At 35.0% G+C, this 16615-nt stretch overlaps 2 protein-coding genes across 4 annotated transcripts in view; one reads left to right on the top strand and one right to left on the bottom strand.

The window, feature by feature from the left end:
• LOC106883251 (set1/Ash2 histone methyltransferase complex subunit ASH2) overlaps nucleotides 1-16615 on the bottom strand; it is a 154711-nt gene that overhangs the window by 54338 nt on the left and 83758 nt on the right. The gene's annotated exons all lie outside the window — the stretch shown is intronic.
• LOC106883252 (uncharacterized G-patch domain protein DDB_G0278987) overlaps nucleotides 1-16615 on the top strand; it is a 74055-nt gene that overhangs the window by 39548 nt on the left and 17892 nt on the right. The window lies entirely within an intron of this gene.

The raw sequence follows: 16615 nt of genomic DNA, 5'->3' as shown, positions 1-16615 counted from the left end.
CTTGAGAAACATGACCAGCTGCCACAATGGGTATAAGTCCTCTCTTGGTTCTATTCCCAAGATGAACACTGACAGGGTAGTCATTCCATTCACACCATAACACTTTGTTTTCATTGCACAAACTAGTAAAATACTTTCAGAGAAAAGTTACAAATTAGAAGACTAAAACAGATTGTTCCTTGAATTTTGTAGGTAGGGTAACAAAATAAAGAAGTGAAGTTGTTTAGACCCATTAACTGCTAGAATAAAGCTATGACCACAATCATTCCAGTTGTGACCTTTTTGCTTCTTATTCAAACATAATGTAATTAGGACATTATCTAATGCACCATTCCTTTTTTAAAATAGTAGGGCAAGATGAGATAATTTGGTTGTTATTTTTAGCAGAATGACTGACCATGAAGAGGTTTCTTTGTTGGCTCGTTTCCACTTGACTATGTATATTTTGGGAAGTTTTCAACTCCTCTCCCTCCATAAACATTGCTGTCAAAATACCAAGGTTTATAACCTTGTGCCAATTTAAGAAATCATTATTAAGCAGCAGTCAAGGCCATGTAATTAAGATGCTCATTTTCCAACCAAGTGTTCCCAGGGCTGATCCTAATGCAGGACACCTTTGTTATATATTTTTTATCATAGCACTGAGAACAGGCACTAGATCACTACAGGTAACAGACTGGCATGCTGTCCTCCTTTGTAAAGTTTACTTCACACCATGAAGAAGAAACTTTGTTCTGGCTTGTTCTCCCCATCACACATGAGCCATTGTATTTTTTTGTTACTGTATATGATCTGAATTGACAATATAACAATTTTTGTTGTTTAGCTCCAGTTAGTGCTTGTGTTTGAACTGCACAACATAACAGAATGAAGGCACTGTAATTTAAGGTCCAGATTTTTTAGAACAGCATACTGCATCACTGATGAATATAGGATGACCACAAGTTGAGCACTAATTGACTAAATTTTAATTAGCTACTTCTTTGCCATAGACCTGCTAGAACTCTACAAGCTCTGTCAAATCTTGACAGTTCAAATACTACTTTCTTATGAGAAGAAAACAATATTGAAACTTTAAGGACTGTTTATATTTGAACATTAATTTAGCAAGCAATTGGTGCAACAATCTGGTGGTTGTTGCAATGTTTTAAGCCATGCATACAAACATACTAATAACATTTTTTTGCACACTGTGAATTTAGATGTTATAGGTTTCAGCTGACTAGGGATCTACAACAAGAACACTCTTGAGATCAATCAACCTACCTTTCAGTATTTATGAAACATGTTATTTATCAGACACGGTGACCTAACTATCTCCATCTATCTATGTCCACAAGTGAATGTGTGTGTGTGTGTGTGTGTGCATGCACACACACACACACACACACACACACGCAAATGGAAAAAGGTATCAAACACCCAGCTCATAAATTCATATTCACTGCATGTGAAGATTGTTGTTGATGACACTGCCTGGAATTGAACTCGGAATCTTGGGGTTAGTAGCCTGTGCTCTTAACCACTACACCATATGCTCATGGGCATATGGCATAGTGGTTAAGAGCGCAGGCTACTAACCCAAAGATTCCTAGTTCAATTCCAGGCAGTGGCAACAGCAACAACAACAACATTGGAAAAAAAACCTTAGGAATGAGAACCCAGGTTCGAAATTTCCCCAAGACACCCGAAGAAGGCTGGAGGGTATATCAGCTGAAATAATATCAGTTAAATGTAAATAAATTGGGAAGAGTTTCATCAAATTTCTAGGAAAATTATTTAATTATTTTGAAAAGCCTGTGGTTTTCTATGGTGATTCACTTGCTATTTGGATATTGCTACAAGGAAAGCAAATAAGTTTGCAGTTGTAATGCAAAACTAGTATGATTGATTTGATCAAAAATACATATAAAACTGTGAAAATAAATATTCTAAAACCAATATTGAGCATAATCATGCTTTGAATCCTTTGATAACTGGATGTGAAACAAAAATAAAAATTCATCACATGATCAAATAATTTGGTTTTAGTACATTTATAATGAATAATTTTATAATGATCTGAATGAGTATGCAAATTCTTATTTTCACTGGAGTTGTGTTAGTTCAGTTAAATTGATCTTATTGCACTTATATCGTCATTGCAGATTTATTGCTAGGAGTTAAAAATGAAGCTCTAGGATTCCTAATATACTATGACGTTTCTTATACTGATTAGCACACCTCTCCCACCTCTCTCTCTCTCACATATACGACACACATACTACTACTACTATAATAATAATAATAATAATAATAATAATAATAATAATACTGCTGTTGCCAGCACTGCAACCACCACTATTAACATTTCTTATGCTCAGTTTTTCATGCTGGAAAGGACAGGTTTCACACCATCTTGTCCCTAGTCATAGGCCTTTGTCATCTGGCACACAAGCACCAGAGATAAGGATGAGAGTCCTTTATAACCTTATTTTGAGTTACTGCTCTCTTCAATAAGTAACCTGCAATGTAACACGAAGAGCCATATCTTGCTCATATGTTCTATTATCATGTTTCCTAGGCTTAGATGCCCTTCCAGTCACTTATCATTTTACAGAGTGTACTAGGCACATATTATGTCATCAGCACTACAGAGGTTGTCCTATGTGAGGAAGATTAAGTCTTCACTATCTAGAATTAGTTCTTATTCAAAGTCACTACTCTCTTGGATTGGTAGTCTGCAATGCAGCTTGCAGAGACCATATTTTGCTCATTTTTTTTTAATGTTACACACCTCCCCTAATATACACACATGTATATATACATCTGGTATTGAGTATCTACACAACTATATCTATATCTCCTTGTTAGTCTGTCTCTCTCTTTCTATTAGTCAATAATAAATTTATTTGGAATTATTTAGCACTTGAAACTGTACTATTTCATTCTGTTCATCATCATCATTTAGCATCCATTGTCCATGCTGGAATGAGTTGGACAGTTTGACCAGGGCTGGCGAGCTGGAAGGCTGCACCAGACTCCAGTCTGATTTGGCTGGATGCCCTTCCTAACACCAACCACTCTGAGAGTGTAATGGGTGCTTTTATGCGCCACTGGCACGGGTACAATTTGCATGACACTGATATCTGCCATGACTGTGATTTTACTTGGCTTGATGGGTCTTCTTCTCAAGCACAACATAAAGCCAAGTCTCAGTTATTGACTCTGCAAGGCCCAACACAAGGCCATCTACCTGAAGCGATTTGTGATTTGTCTATTTTTCTACTTATTAAGACTTTGGTTTTTTTCTAGGTTAACTCTAAGGCACTTCAATTCTAGACCTTGTTTCAATACCTGGAACTTCTCTGTTCAACAAAAGAATTTACAGATAAACAGAATAGAGAGAAATCTGTGTGATATGTGTGTGTGTGTGCGTGCGTGTTGTTGTCATGGATCACATTGTCATATATGAAATGTTTGAACAGGTAGGTTGTTCAAATATACCTTCAGGTGCAGGAAGACTATTTTTAGTTCCATTTATTATTTTTTGTTTAAAAGAACAAAGATGTGAAAATTTAAACAAAATAATTACTAAAATCTAGGAAATAAATTAAATGTTTATATAATAGTATACTTTTGTGTATGTGTGTGCATATATCATCATCATCATCATCATTTAATGACTGCTTTCCATGCTGGCATGAGTTGGACGGTTTGACTGAGGACTGGCAAGCAAAAAGGCTGCACCAGACTCAGATTGGAGCCTGGTGTAGCCATCTGGTTTCACCAGTCCTCAGTCAAATCGTCCAACCCATGCTAGCATGGAAAGCGGACGTTAAACAATGATGATGATGATATACACATTATATAATAATTAAGTTATTTATATTCAATTCATAAACTGTGAGACAAATATTCAAAATTACTGCTAAATTATAAGCTTCTAACATTGGCACAAGGTTAAAAATGTTCAGTGTGTGTGAATTTACAGCTGATTCCAGAAAACAATTGATAATTATTCTATTAGGAAAGATAAAAAAAAACAAAGCTGACCCTATTAAGGGTTGAACCTAGAACACAAAGCTGGTACTAAAAACTGAAATCATTTACTCTGATGTAATTTCTCTACAGAAACCAGAAAGTGTAATGTCTATTTTGAGATCAATGATCAAAGAATGGTAGTAAGTTGAAGGCCTTCACAATGAGAAAATAAACTTGCATTATTGGCACAAAGCTTATACATATTAAAATCAGTGCCTGTATATGTATTTGTCAAGAGAACAATGGGCTCTTGGTTCAAATATCATGAGATTATATCTCCTTCAGGCAGTTTGATGAGCCTTTTGAGCATGACACCTATTTCTACATAATCACAGTAAAACACTGATGGTGGCATATTCTCAAATGCACAGAAAGGAATTCATTACAGAGGTTGTAAGCTACTTTGGCTTACATAATTATATACTGGTGTGTGCGCGTGTGTGTGTTTATATTTATACTGGTCTAAAAGAAGAAAAGAAAAAAACCCAAAAAACAAGTGTTGTGTATGTTGTGTCCTTTTATGTCTAGTAACCTAACTTTTTGACGAATAAAGAAGTATGAGATTAAAATAAGTTCTGAGGTCAAAATGACTGACTCAACTGTTACAGTCTGTACCTCAGTATGGCTGCTGTCTAAAGATTGGGGGTTAAAAAAAGGAGGAAAATCTGTCCGTTCTGCCTTATAAGATACTTCCAAATCAAAACATTTGGCATTTTGGTGAGTAGTACAAATTCATCCACATTAGATATGCATGTGAAACCAATTTCACTATATTTTCTTAGAGATTCTAAGTAAAAGATTAAATGGTAGAAACAAATATCTTGCAATATATCAAGCAAAATGTGATTTATGTAAATAAAAAACAATGACTGATGATAAAAAAAGTGAAAATCAAAATTGTACAAGTGACAGATGCCAAAACAAACAGAAATCATGTTAAGAACATGGGAAAATAATAAACATTGTCATTCTTTTGTATCAGAAAACTTTTTTTGCAGTCAAACAGCTAATTAGTCTCAAAGCCTACAATAAAATCTATATGTATTAGTGTGAAGTGACTTAATTTGGTCCTTTTAAAGTAACTTACAAATTAAACAAAGTCTAAATTCTCAGTCATTTGCATCCATGAAATCTAATTTAGTTTTAGGGTTTTAAGTAAAAAAAATCAATAAAAAAAAGAGTAGAAATAACATTCTAAATTTTTAGTGGATCATAATAGAACATAAAAATATAGTTAGAAAATTGTCACTATTAGCTATCAAAATCTGAAAGGTAAAAGTGATCTGGTCTAGGGTTATAGATTTATGGTGAAAACCACTGAAATATCAGGTCAACATCTGTTGGTTGTGGTGGGGATACTAATATTTCACTGGCAGGTGATGAACCATTTAGAATTTATTGGCAACCATCTAAGTATAGTGTCTCAAGAAATATTCCATTTTGTGGCAAACCCAATACTCCATAAGTAACACAGTAATATGTGCACCTATATCAGTTATTTTTGAAAAAGTTGACTTCACAATTAATTACCTCAGGGAACAATGCTTAATAGTAATAGAGGATTATTAGCTCTTGGGAGGAGTTGTGAGGTCTGTACTAAGGTGGCCAAATACATGATTGTTTAGGCATAGCTAGTATTGTGGTGAATGTGTGAGTATGTGTATGCACACACACACACATTATTATTATTATTACTACCATTAATTCATTTGCTTTTGAAAAGAAACGTAAGTCAACATCTACTAGTTTAGAAACCAATCTAGGCCAGAATCTATTACTCCACCTCTCTGAGTAATACAGTGAAGTGAATTCAATCGACTATATACCATGCAAATGACCTTGTTTTCTGCAATAATACAAAATGCAAATCAATATCAACTACTGATAAAGTACAAACAAGGATATCAGAATTATATAAGATAGCTGAAACATGATGATGTGACATTCATACTTTTTTCACCACAGAAGTCAAATAGTAAAAACCAAATATTGAAAACATGCAGCAGATGCAGTTCAATGGCAGCAGCTAAATTCTTCTTCATTGCAACAACACTGGCAACAACAGAATGTAAGAGAGTGGAAGCTAATTAGACATACTTTTATAAACCAGTTTGTCAAGAAACTTTACTTGTAAAAACATTATCACCCACAAAATATTTACTACATCTCAGTGCATTTATATGAAACCAGCAGAGATTAAATGCTGAACATGAGTGTACTTATAAATTATATATAATAATAGGTGCAGGCATGAGCGTGCGGTCTCTGGTTCAGTCCCACAGCACACCTTGCAAAAGAGTCTTTCTCTATAGCCCCAGGTTGACCAAAGCCTTGTGAGTGGATTTGGTTGGTGAAACTGAAAGAAGCCTGTTGTGAGTGTGTGTGTATACAATCATCATCATTGAATGTCCTCCTCCTATGGGTTGGATGGTTTGACATGAGCTAGCAAGCCAGAAGACTGTGCCGAACTCTACTGTCTGCTTTGGCAAGGTTTCTATGGCTGGATGCACTTCCTAACACTAACCACTTTACATTTACAGAATGTACTGGGGGCCAGTGCAGTAGTGGGGTCACCAAATGTGTGTGTGTGTGTGTGTCTGTGCACATGCACCCTTATCCTGACATGTGATAGTTGTAAACAAGCTTGGTACTTATTCCTTTAGTCTCTTTTGCCAAACCACTAAGTTACAGGAACATAAACACACCAGCACCCATTCATTTTACACCCTGCCCCCACCAAAAAACTCCAAGTGGTATCCCCTGAATGACCACAGTCTAATGACCTAAACAAATAAAACATTTGTACAGGTAACCAACCGCAAACCCAACAAACATTGACTACAATATACATGTACAATCTAATATTGCCTACAATTTAATATAGTGTTTCACTGGATCTATGACTTCTCTACATTGTTTAAATAAGCCATAAACCTGATGAAATTTCAATATAACACACACACACACACACAAGCACGCATACATACAAATGTGTGTATGTATGATGGCAAACACTATAGAGTAAAGAATAAAATCTGTGCATTAGTTTAGACATTGCTAATGTTTTCCTGCACTGAAACCAAATGGACACATTTGATTATAAAAACGTCATCAAGTGCAGTGGTAATGAAAGAATATGCTTCTATAATGTTTTCCCACCACTTCTTTTGATTACACTGTCAAGGGAAAGGCATGAATGTCACAGTTCCCATTCTCCTCTTCAATGAAGTCTATAGAGTTGCTTATTCACTGGAAGATATCCTTCATAGAGAAATGTCAAGCAACTGGCTACATTCATTGCACTTGTCCTCTCTCTCTCTCTATATATATGTGTAAGTGTATATATATATATATATATGTAGTTGTCCAACAAGTTTTCGTAAGTCAGAAAAAACAGGCACACAAATATTAGATAATAGAGTGGGTGTATTATTTATATAGTATTATGTATTATAAATTAGTTTCATAACAGCCAATTCATGTTACTGAACCTTATTAAAGAACCATCCAGGGGTGGAAAGGTAAATTAACAGTCATTGAATACTCTGACATTCAGTCATGAAACTAAATTTATAATACTGTTTCTCTCTCTCCCTCTCCCTTGTGCATGTGCGCACACACACACACACACACACAATAATGCAGAATAAAACAAGTTTTAAGGCCATTTATCTCACTGAAATGAGAGTTAGTCCAGCCGGTACTACGATAATCTTCTTCATTTCCCCCTATTCTGTGAATCTTCTTTCACTAATTCTTTTAGTCCTTAGATCTTCACCTATAACCTTTACTCATGTCTCTCAGTCTTCCTCTTTCTCTTCTTCCTTTCACATTTACTTCTATCATTCCTTGCACCCAGTTACTCTTCTCCTTCCTAACCCAGCCATCTCATCCCATTTCTGTTCAAAACATCCATCACTGGCTCAAATGTGCATCATCTGCAAATCATTGTTTTTCTTTTTCTACAATGTGATACTCTTATCCATCACTCTCATGTCTAGTCTTCACCCCCCACCATCACCCTTCCTTAAATCATGGCATTTCTTATGATATACAGTATACATTTTTGCTTTCAGTTTAGCAACACATCCCTTCCTTTCAGCATGTCACTCTGTAATAATTAGTCTTATGATTGTTGTGCTTAATTTTCATGTATGATACTGAGTATAAACACAGCAGAAAGTAACCTCTCCTAATTATCTCTCCAAAGCTGTTACTGTTTTGTTCCAGATCAGTGATGACAAAGTAGACCAGTAATCAAAGACATTTCAGCTACAAAAGTCTGGTCTTTTTTTTTTTTTCAGCCTTAGTACACTTGATAGTACATTAGATGACATTTCTATTTTAAGACAGTAGTAATTTGAAGAGATGTGGCAACTATTTCTAACAGATCAAACACCTACACAGAGGTACTCTCTTTCTTTCTCTCATTTATTCTTTTAGAGCTAGCTATGGTTAACAAAACCAGATCAAGGTACCTACTGGAGTTTTCAGCTAAAGCCTGTTGTAAAAACTGGACTCATTAATCTTAAGATTTAGGCACAATGAATATTACACATAAAAACAGTTTCAAAATAATAACTGTTTTATGCACAACGCAGCATTTAATTATATGCAAATTAGGTTATCAACTCTTGCACTAGTCTAATTTATGATTGCTTTACATAGCACCCAGCTAGTGCCATTGATTAGGGATGGAAGCCAAGAATATTTTCTCTGAGAAGTCAACAAATCATTAAACAGTCTGTCAGGAGACTCCCTCTTTTTCCACACATTAGTAGCATAGAAAGAATGTGTTTTCCTTCTTAATTTATCTACTGTGAGGCTTTGTAATATTTCAATTTATTCCAGTATAATGTAATTACTAATTTTATTAGTATATTTCACTGAGCTGAAATTTCCAGTGATGCTATTATTGTTGAAACTATTATTGATGGTGAATGTATGGAATGGAAAGACAAAAAGAGTATCTTGGCCAGAGATACAGAATTGGTGACAAAACATGAAATGCATATTTATAGCCAACACACCAATAACACACATAGTCTTTCCCCTTCCACGTGTTATGGATTAATTTTCTCTCTATTTAGATCTCAAAATATAAACATATCAACTTTTCAAAGGCACAATGTTTGTGGTAGTGAAGGTGAAGATAGTTATAGGTGGTGGTATTGGTAGTAGTAGTTGTAGTAGTTGTTGTAGTAGTGGTGATCTTACATGTATGTGACAATAGTAATGGCAGTGGTAACACATGTGACAGAGTGGTGGTGATAGTGGAGATGTTTATGGCAGTAGTGGTGAACATTGTATCTGGTAGTAGTTGTGGTGGAAGTGTGTGGTTGTGTGGGTGTTAGTATTAATACTTGTGTTAGTGATTGGGGAGAGGGAATTAGTAGTAATTCTGTTGTTGTTCAACATTCTAGTTGTAACCATCTTGTCTTTTTATATGTCAACAACTGCATTGTTCAATGTATTCTTCTTTATTTAAAATAGCAAAGATTGATTCGAAAGTGATTTGGTTGCTATTTCTAGCAGGTTCAACAGCCATATAGAGCTATTTTTTCCAACATTGGTTTCTAGCACCCACAAGCTTCATTTCAGCAGGTATAGGCAGGTGAAATTCAAATTAAATTTTACCTGCTTTTGAATACTACTATTAAATGCATTTAAATCAAACATATCCTGTTTTATGTTGAAACCAGCTAGATCTGATTTCTCACACCTACCCTACAATGTCATTCTAAAAATATAAAATCACATCATCAAACATGCAAAGCTACAGGATATTGCATCATTAATTCAAAAGAATGTGAATAAATAAACATTTGACAGAGTAACCTGAATGCTAAAGCGTTAAGATGGGTGCCGGTCAATTAGACTTATCATCAGAAGAGATGCTAGACTAAAAATGATAAAGAAAAAAGGCGGGGAAACACTGACATAGAGGAATGCTATAACAGTATTGTTGTTAATGATGATTATTTCACTGTATTAGTTGTTGTTTAGATCCAAGTCAATCCTGATTGAACAGACTCTGACCTAAGGCATCCCAGTCATACCACTGTGTCTTTTCCTCTACATTCAGTGAACTTAGGATACCATTGTGCAATGTTCCTTCCTTTTTAAAGATTGTAAGGTACGATTTGAGGGATATTTGGTTGCTATTTCTAATTGTCAAGTAGTCACATAAAGGCATTCTGTCTAAGATAACTTAGCAGTGATCTCTTGCAGTGGTAATTGTGGTGGTGACAGTAACAGTGGCTGTCACTTTGAAACGGTAAAAGTTATATGAGTAATATTAATGGTGGTGGTCTTAGTAAGTTTTGAAGTAGTGGTAGATTTGCACAAACATAGAGATAAAACAAGTCAACAGTAAATCTTCCTATAATTTCATTTAGTCAACTCAAGCTGCATTGCATAGAAGTGAAGTAACATTTGTTGATATTATTTTTTAATGTGATTTTTCAGGAATTTAGCATGTCAGTTAGTCAGTCAGTCCTTCATAGCAATAGATTTTAAACTTGCTGCTGCTGCTAAGTTATGTGATTAAACGGTTTTCTTTACTATAGATTCATAAATCCTAAAACATAGACGAATAATGGCAAATTGTGATGTTCATAGCCTTCCTGGGGAATGGCTACTTGTTAAAATAGAGTAATTGCTCAGCTGGGAAATTTAAACTGGGTCATAAACTTCCTTAGTTTTTACATAAATATATAAAGATTGAAGAGAGCAACACAAAAGCAAAACAAAAATGTTTAAGATTGAATAACTACAAGTAACTTATATTTCACAAAAGTATAAACCATCATCCGAAATATGATTGTGGACTAATTGCTTGGGAACTGACTTGACCAACATATATGCAATATTTTCACAGTGCCCCTCTCTCATAATTAATTCTGATGTGTCTCCAAAATTCAATGGACAAGGAACTAGCCTATCCCAGTGTATGAAACCTTATTGCTCACATACACACAGAGGACAATGAGAGAACAGCTGTGAAGGCAACTAAAGCACAAGATTTTGTTAGCTCTGCATTATTCTCTCTCTCTTACCATAATCCAACTCAAATTAACTGCTCTACAAACAATGTACTCATTGAATTCTCTTTCTATGACTGCAGAATTAAGTCACAATTATATATAGTAACAGAAAACCACCCAGAGGGCAATATTTCTTCAAGAGTAGTAATGATAATAACAATAATAATAATCCTTTCTATTAGAGGGGCAAAGCCTGAAATTTAGTGGGGAAGTGGCCAGTTGATTACATCAAACCCAGTGCTCAACTGGTATTTTATTGACCCCCAAAAAGATGAAAAACAAAGCCAACTTAAGCAGAATTTGAACTCACACTGTAAAACTGGAAGAAATGCCACAAAGCATTTGGTCCAGCATGCTAATGATTCTGCTAGCTCACTATCTTAATAATAATACCAATTTTTAGTGATAACTGCCCAACAGAGTGCAACACATGTGCTAATTTACTAACAGAATTAGAATATAACAATAACTGTGATGAAGGTAAACAAACTAAAAACTTTGAAATCACTGCCAACTTTTCCTTGTAAAAGTTAGTGAATATGTACTCTACGAAATAGTACTGAGCAATCCTTCAATGTTAAATTGTATATATATCTCTTTGGATGTTAAACCATAGAAAATGTACTTAATACATATAGTAGAATTTATTCATTTGAAGTGATGATTTGCTGTAACTACAAATCTTACTGTTACTTGAACACAAATAGTGAGAAATTTTAACTTGTGAGAAAAGAGAGTGGATCATGACTTTTGCAAACATATATGAATATATATTTTCAAAAATTCATGATTCACTCCTTCACATGCATCTCCAGCAATTTCATTTACTGCATTCTCTGTTCTTTTTACCTCTCTCCTTACACAGGACAAACTGGTTGATGGTTTGTTGGCTGTTTTGCTGAGCCTTATAGGACATAAGACTCAAAAATGACACTCCAATTTCTGCTTTGCTGGTAATTCCTTACACACACACACATTGAGCCCACAGTCATTCCCCTGATATTCACACCTAAAGTGACCTCCCAACTATTGCTGGTCATTCACGAAGCTGTGATAGTTGGCTACATGTGCATTTCAATTTCTCCAATTTTTGTTCTCCATTTTATCCTCTCCATGTCTATTCTATCTTTTGCAAATAAGAGTGAATACTCAAAAGACATTTCCTTCTTCCCCACACCCCATTTCCAATCCTGCTTTTAGTGTTTACTTCTTTGTTGTATTTTTTGTAATCTTGGCACCACACACACACACACATATATATATACTGAAAAGGGTAATTTCAATTAAGACCATATAAACCTGCTTAATGATTGAATGCTTCATTAGATAACTGTTTGGTTTAATTATTTAACTGAAGAAAGAAGAGTGTTGGTTATAACCATTGTGGGCTCTCCTAGACAGGTGAGGCAAATGTGGTTTATGTTTATCTTGAACTCCAATAGGTTGATTACTATAGGGAAAAATGTGAAGAGAGTAAGCATGCTACAAAGCAATTAGATAAAATATTTGGTGGGTAAAACAAAGTAAAGCAGATGAATAGAAGACAGATGGGTCATCAAGTTGGTTTGTGTGGCGGTAGTGCATGGCTTGCCACTTCAGAGGAGCAGCAGTAGAAAATAAAGAAGACACAGAATATTTGTGGTTAATTTTGTAGTGTGATGAAAATCTTTGTTAATCTGATGGACTTATATGGATGTAACTTTGGATTGTTACACATGTAGCATCAGCACTACCAAAAATGTGAACAATACACTTAATGTATTACACTTGTACTTCGTAGAAGGTCAGGAAATGAATCAGGATGAAATATGTTTTAACAATGTCAATGAATGTGTCAATGTCATGAGATCAGTTGTAGTGAGTCTGAATGTTACTCATAAATAGCAAGGATGTAGTGTAGGAAGACGGTTTCTTTGGCTGCAGCTATTAGAAAATATGTACGATGGATTTTCATGGAAACAGTGAAAAACTAATGTGAGATGGCTCAGTTGTATGTAGAAAGATAGAGGAATGAAGTGTATGTGTTTTGTTGGAATTAACAAAGAGGAAGAGTATGGGAGATATGTAATTGAATCTTCTTCAATATCTATTATAGTGGAGTAGTCTGACTGGAAACTTACAATTTAGTTGACAACACACAGATGGAGCTCATCAATGGAGATTATATAGTACATTTTTATGTCAATCAGTCAAATGCTACAATACTACTTTGAATAAAATTCCCAGAAGCAGCATAGAAATAATGTCTGATGTAGAAAACAGAGAGATGGTAGATTTGATTCTATGGAAGCCCAACTGAGAAAGTAATGAGACAAGATGATAAAGAAAGTGGCTGTTTATGACTTTCTGTTATCTTGTACAATGGCAACAGTTGGTAGCAGTCATAGTGAAAAAGAATATCCTTTTGGGGCTAGAACACACTATGTGTTCCAAAGGTTGGCATTCTTCTGCAGAGAGGAAATGAGTCAAGCAGTTGACTTAGCTTGGGTTTGCAGTGACTGAGATCCAAGAATCAATGCTTGAACTGGTGACAGTATTGGATGGAGAAATTTTTGCACTTCTCAACTGTTGATTACACCTAATTAATCATAATATTCACCATAGATTCCTGTATTCTAATATGATGTATTGAAAATTATCTCAGCTTTCATTGCATTATGTGGTTGAATGACATCTTTTCTGGCTAGGTATGTTCAAGTGTATTTAGGCCTTGTTTGTGGGAAAGCTTAAATTAAAGAACTGCTTCATCATCATTGTCATCATCATCATCATTTAATGTTCTCTTTCCATGCTGGTATGAGTTGGATGGTTTGACAAGTGCTAGAAAGCTGGAAGGCTCTGTCTATTTTGGCATGGTTTCTATGGCTTGAATAACCATTTCAATATTCAAACAATATGGTTAACTGTAGGTATGATGATGGTGATGATGATGGTATCAATGAAAATACAACTTGTAGAGTGTAGGATTTAGATTAGGACAAAGTGTTCATGCAGAGATAAAATTTAGACGATCACATATATCAGGAGTTTAGGAAGAAAGCAAAGGAGTGTTTCAATAATATTTTTGCTTCCTCCGACTTTCCTAGCCCTCTTTCCTTCATTTGTTTTAGGAATGTTTATATCTCAGAAAGCAGTTAAAGGTGCCATTGTTGAGAAGTGGTTCTAGTTTTTGTTCCTAAAAGCAGTCATTTTGGAACTGTATTTCTCATTTCAAGTAAACTGTTGTCAAGTAGATAAATTTTGTGTATGATGAGGGCTAAATATAGCAGCATTTTAGTCTCAACCTGTCTTTGTCTGATCATTAAAATCATCTTTAGAAAAATATTGCAGCAAGAATAATACTGCTCTGGAAAGAGAAGTATACAGGAGTGTGGAGGTACTGGAACTGTTTTAATATAGGGAATGTGTATCCCCTCGCAACACTCAATGCAACATATTTGGAGTTTGATATATTATGAAGTAAATGCACTGGCGAGAGCCTGGGGTTAAGTGAGGTCTATTATATGTACATACAAGGTCTGAATCCGCAGTATGGTGACATCTAATGTGGAGGAAGGAAAAAAAGGAGTTGATAGAACTTAATGAAGCACAATAAATAAAAAGAAGAGTAAAGGAAATAAATATGTGACAAATAGTAACAGTATCATATTTTGATTTCATCAATTTACTTACAATTACAATTGTAACTTTATAACCAGTGCATAATTATGATGTTTCATAAAGTAGTATTTCTATACTCATACTAAATTTTTTTCTGCGCTGCCAATAATGTGATCATAGCCATAACTGATACTCAAACATCATAGCATAATTTGCAATTTACAAAACAGACATATGTTTACGTCTGATTCTTTTGCCTAACAAGAAATGGAAGATCTAGTCCACTCATGAGGTGATTGATGTATTTGGAATTATCATTATGAATAGTACGAACAAAACTGAAAGGACTGATAAAGCATTTCATGATCAAAGCTCTCTACTTTATAAATACTGTAGAGAAGAGGTTCCTTAAAAGAATGCTGGAGTTGTCTTATGCAAGTAGGATGATAATCATTGAAGTTTTTAGGCAAGTAAAACCCACTAGAAAGTTTCTCAACAACATAAAGAGACAGGCTCAGTTCACTGGACACCATATGTAAAGAAAAAAACCCTTGAACACTTGGTGACAACCAGGAAACTGAAAGGAAGAAGCCAGAGAGAAAAGATACTTGATAACCTTAACAGCAGGTTTTAGAAAGACTAGTCCATAACATGCTAAGTTGGTTGAGGGCCAGCAGGGAGAGAGAGGGAGAGGGAGAGTGAGAGAGAAAATAGGTTTCCATACAGTTTCTGTCTATCAATTCCACTCAAAAGGCATTGGTTGACCTGTGACACTTGCCCAAGATGCCTAGTGGTTAGACAGAACTTGAAACCACATAGTTATGGAACAAACTCTGAATTAATATACTCATGCCTGATAGGGAGAAACAGAGAAAGCAAAGTTATGAGAGAGCAGAAGAGAGAGAAAGAGTAAGAAAGTATGTGAGACAGAAAAGGACAGACTAAGAAGATGAAGGAATAAAATAGGAAATGTGTGTGTGAGAAAGAGAGAGAGAGAGAGAGAGGGAGGGAGAGTGAGAGAGATGTTCTCTGTCAGCTGATACTGCCTGTATCAAGTTTACTTAGGGACTTAGATTTTACCAATGACTAACTAACCATAACAAATGACAACTATGGAATTTATATGTGAATGCATGTGTGTGTGTGTGTGTGTGTGTGTGTGTGTGTGTTCATATAATATATAATACAAATTTGACAGATGATGTATAAATCTAAGAGTCAGGATTCAAATTTCACCAGTTATATCTATACACCAATCATAGTGGCTCTGCCCAGTAAAAACAGGCAGCAACAAGTGGGAAAATCATACTCCACTGACTATGAGGCTATGAAAACCCAGAAACACTGATAGTAGATTGAGGAACTGTACTTTTTCATGCAAACAGTAATGAACTCATGAATATATGAAAAAAAAACAAAACAAAACAAAACTTGATAATAAAACTAGAATACAGTTGTGATATGGATAGAACATCACACACACACACACACACACACACACATTCATTTGTTTAATGATTCTTTTTCCATGCTAGCATAGATTTGGATGGAGAATTATTTGGGTCAGGGTGCTCTTCCTGTTGCCTTATTCCAAAGGTTTTCAAAAGTGCTGAGCAACTAGTCATAAAGTCAATAAAGGATGTTAACATTAATGGTGCTTTGCTCAAACAGGTTAAGTGTGGAATATAAACATTCATGACAAATGCAGGACAGACTTTCTACAGTCTCTGTCTACCAATTTCCTGTGCAGTGGAATTGAATCCCCAGATCATATATGTGGTTGTAAAGTTAACTTTTTAACCATACAGCCATGCTTGCGCCCAAATATATCATATGTACATTTATATATATCTATCTATCTATCTAACCTAAGTTTGATCCTACTCCCTCTCGTTTATTAAAAACTGAAGCTGCTTGAGCCATATCTCCAAGTTTAACATTCTCAA

This window comes from Octopus bimaculoides, chromosome 3 (genome assembly GCF_001194135.2).
Source record: "Octopus bimaculoides isolate UCB-OBI-ISO-001 chromosome 3, ASM119413v2, whole genome shotgun sequence".
NCBI classification, from domain to species: Eukaryota; Metazoa; Mollusca; class Cephalopoda; order Octopoda; family Octopodidae; genus Octopus; species Octopus bimaculoides.
This window is presented reverse-complemented; position numbering and strand designations above follow the sequence as displayed.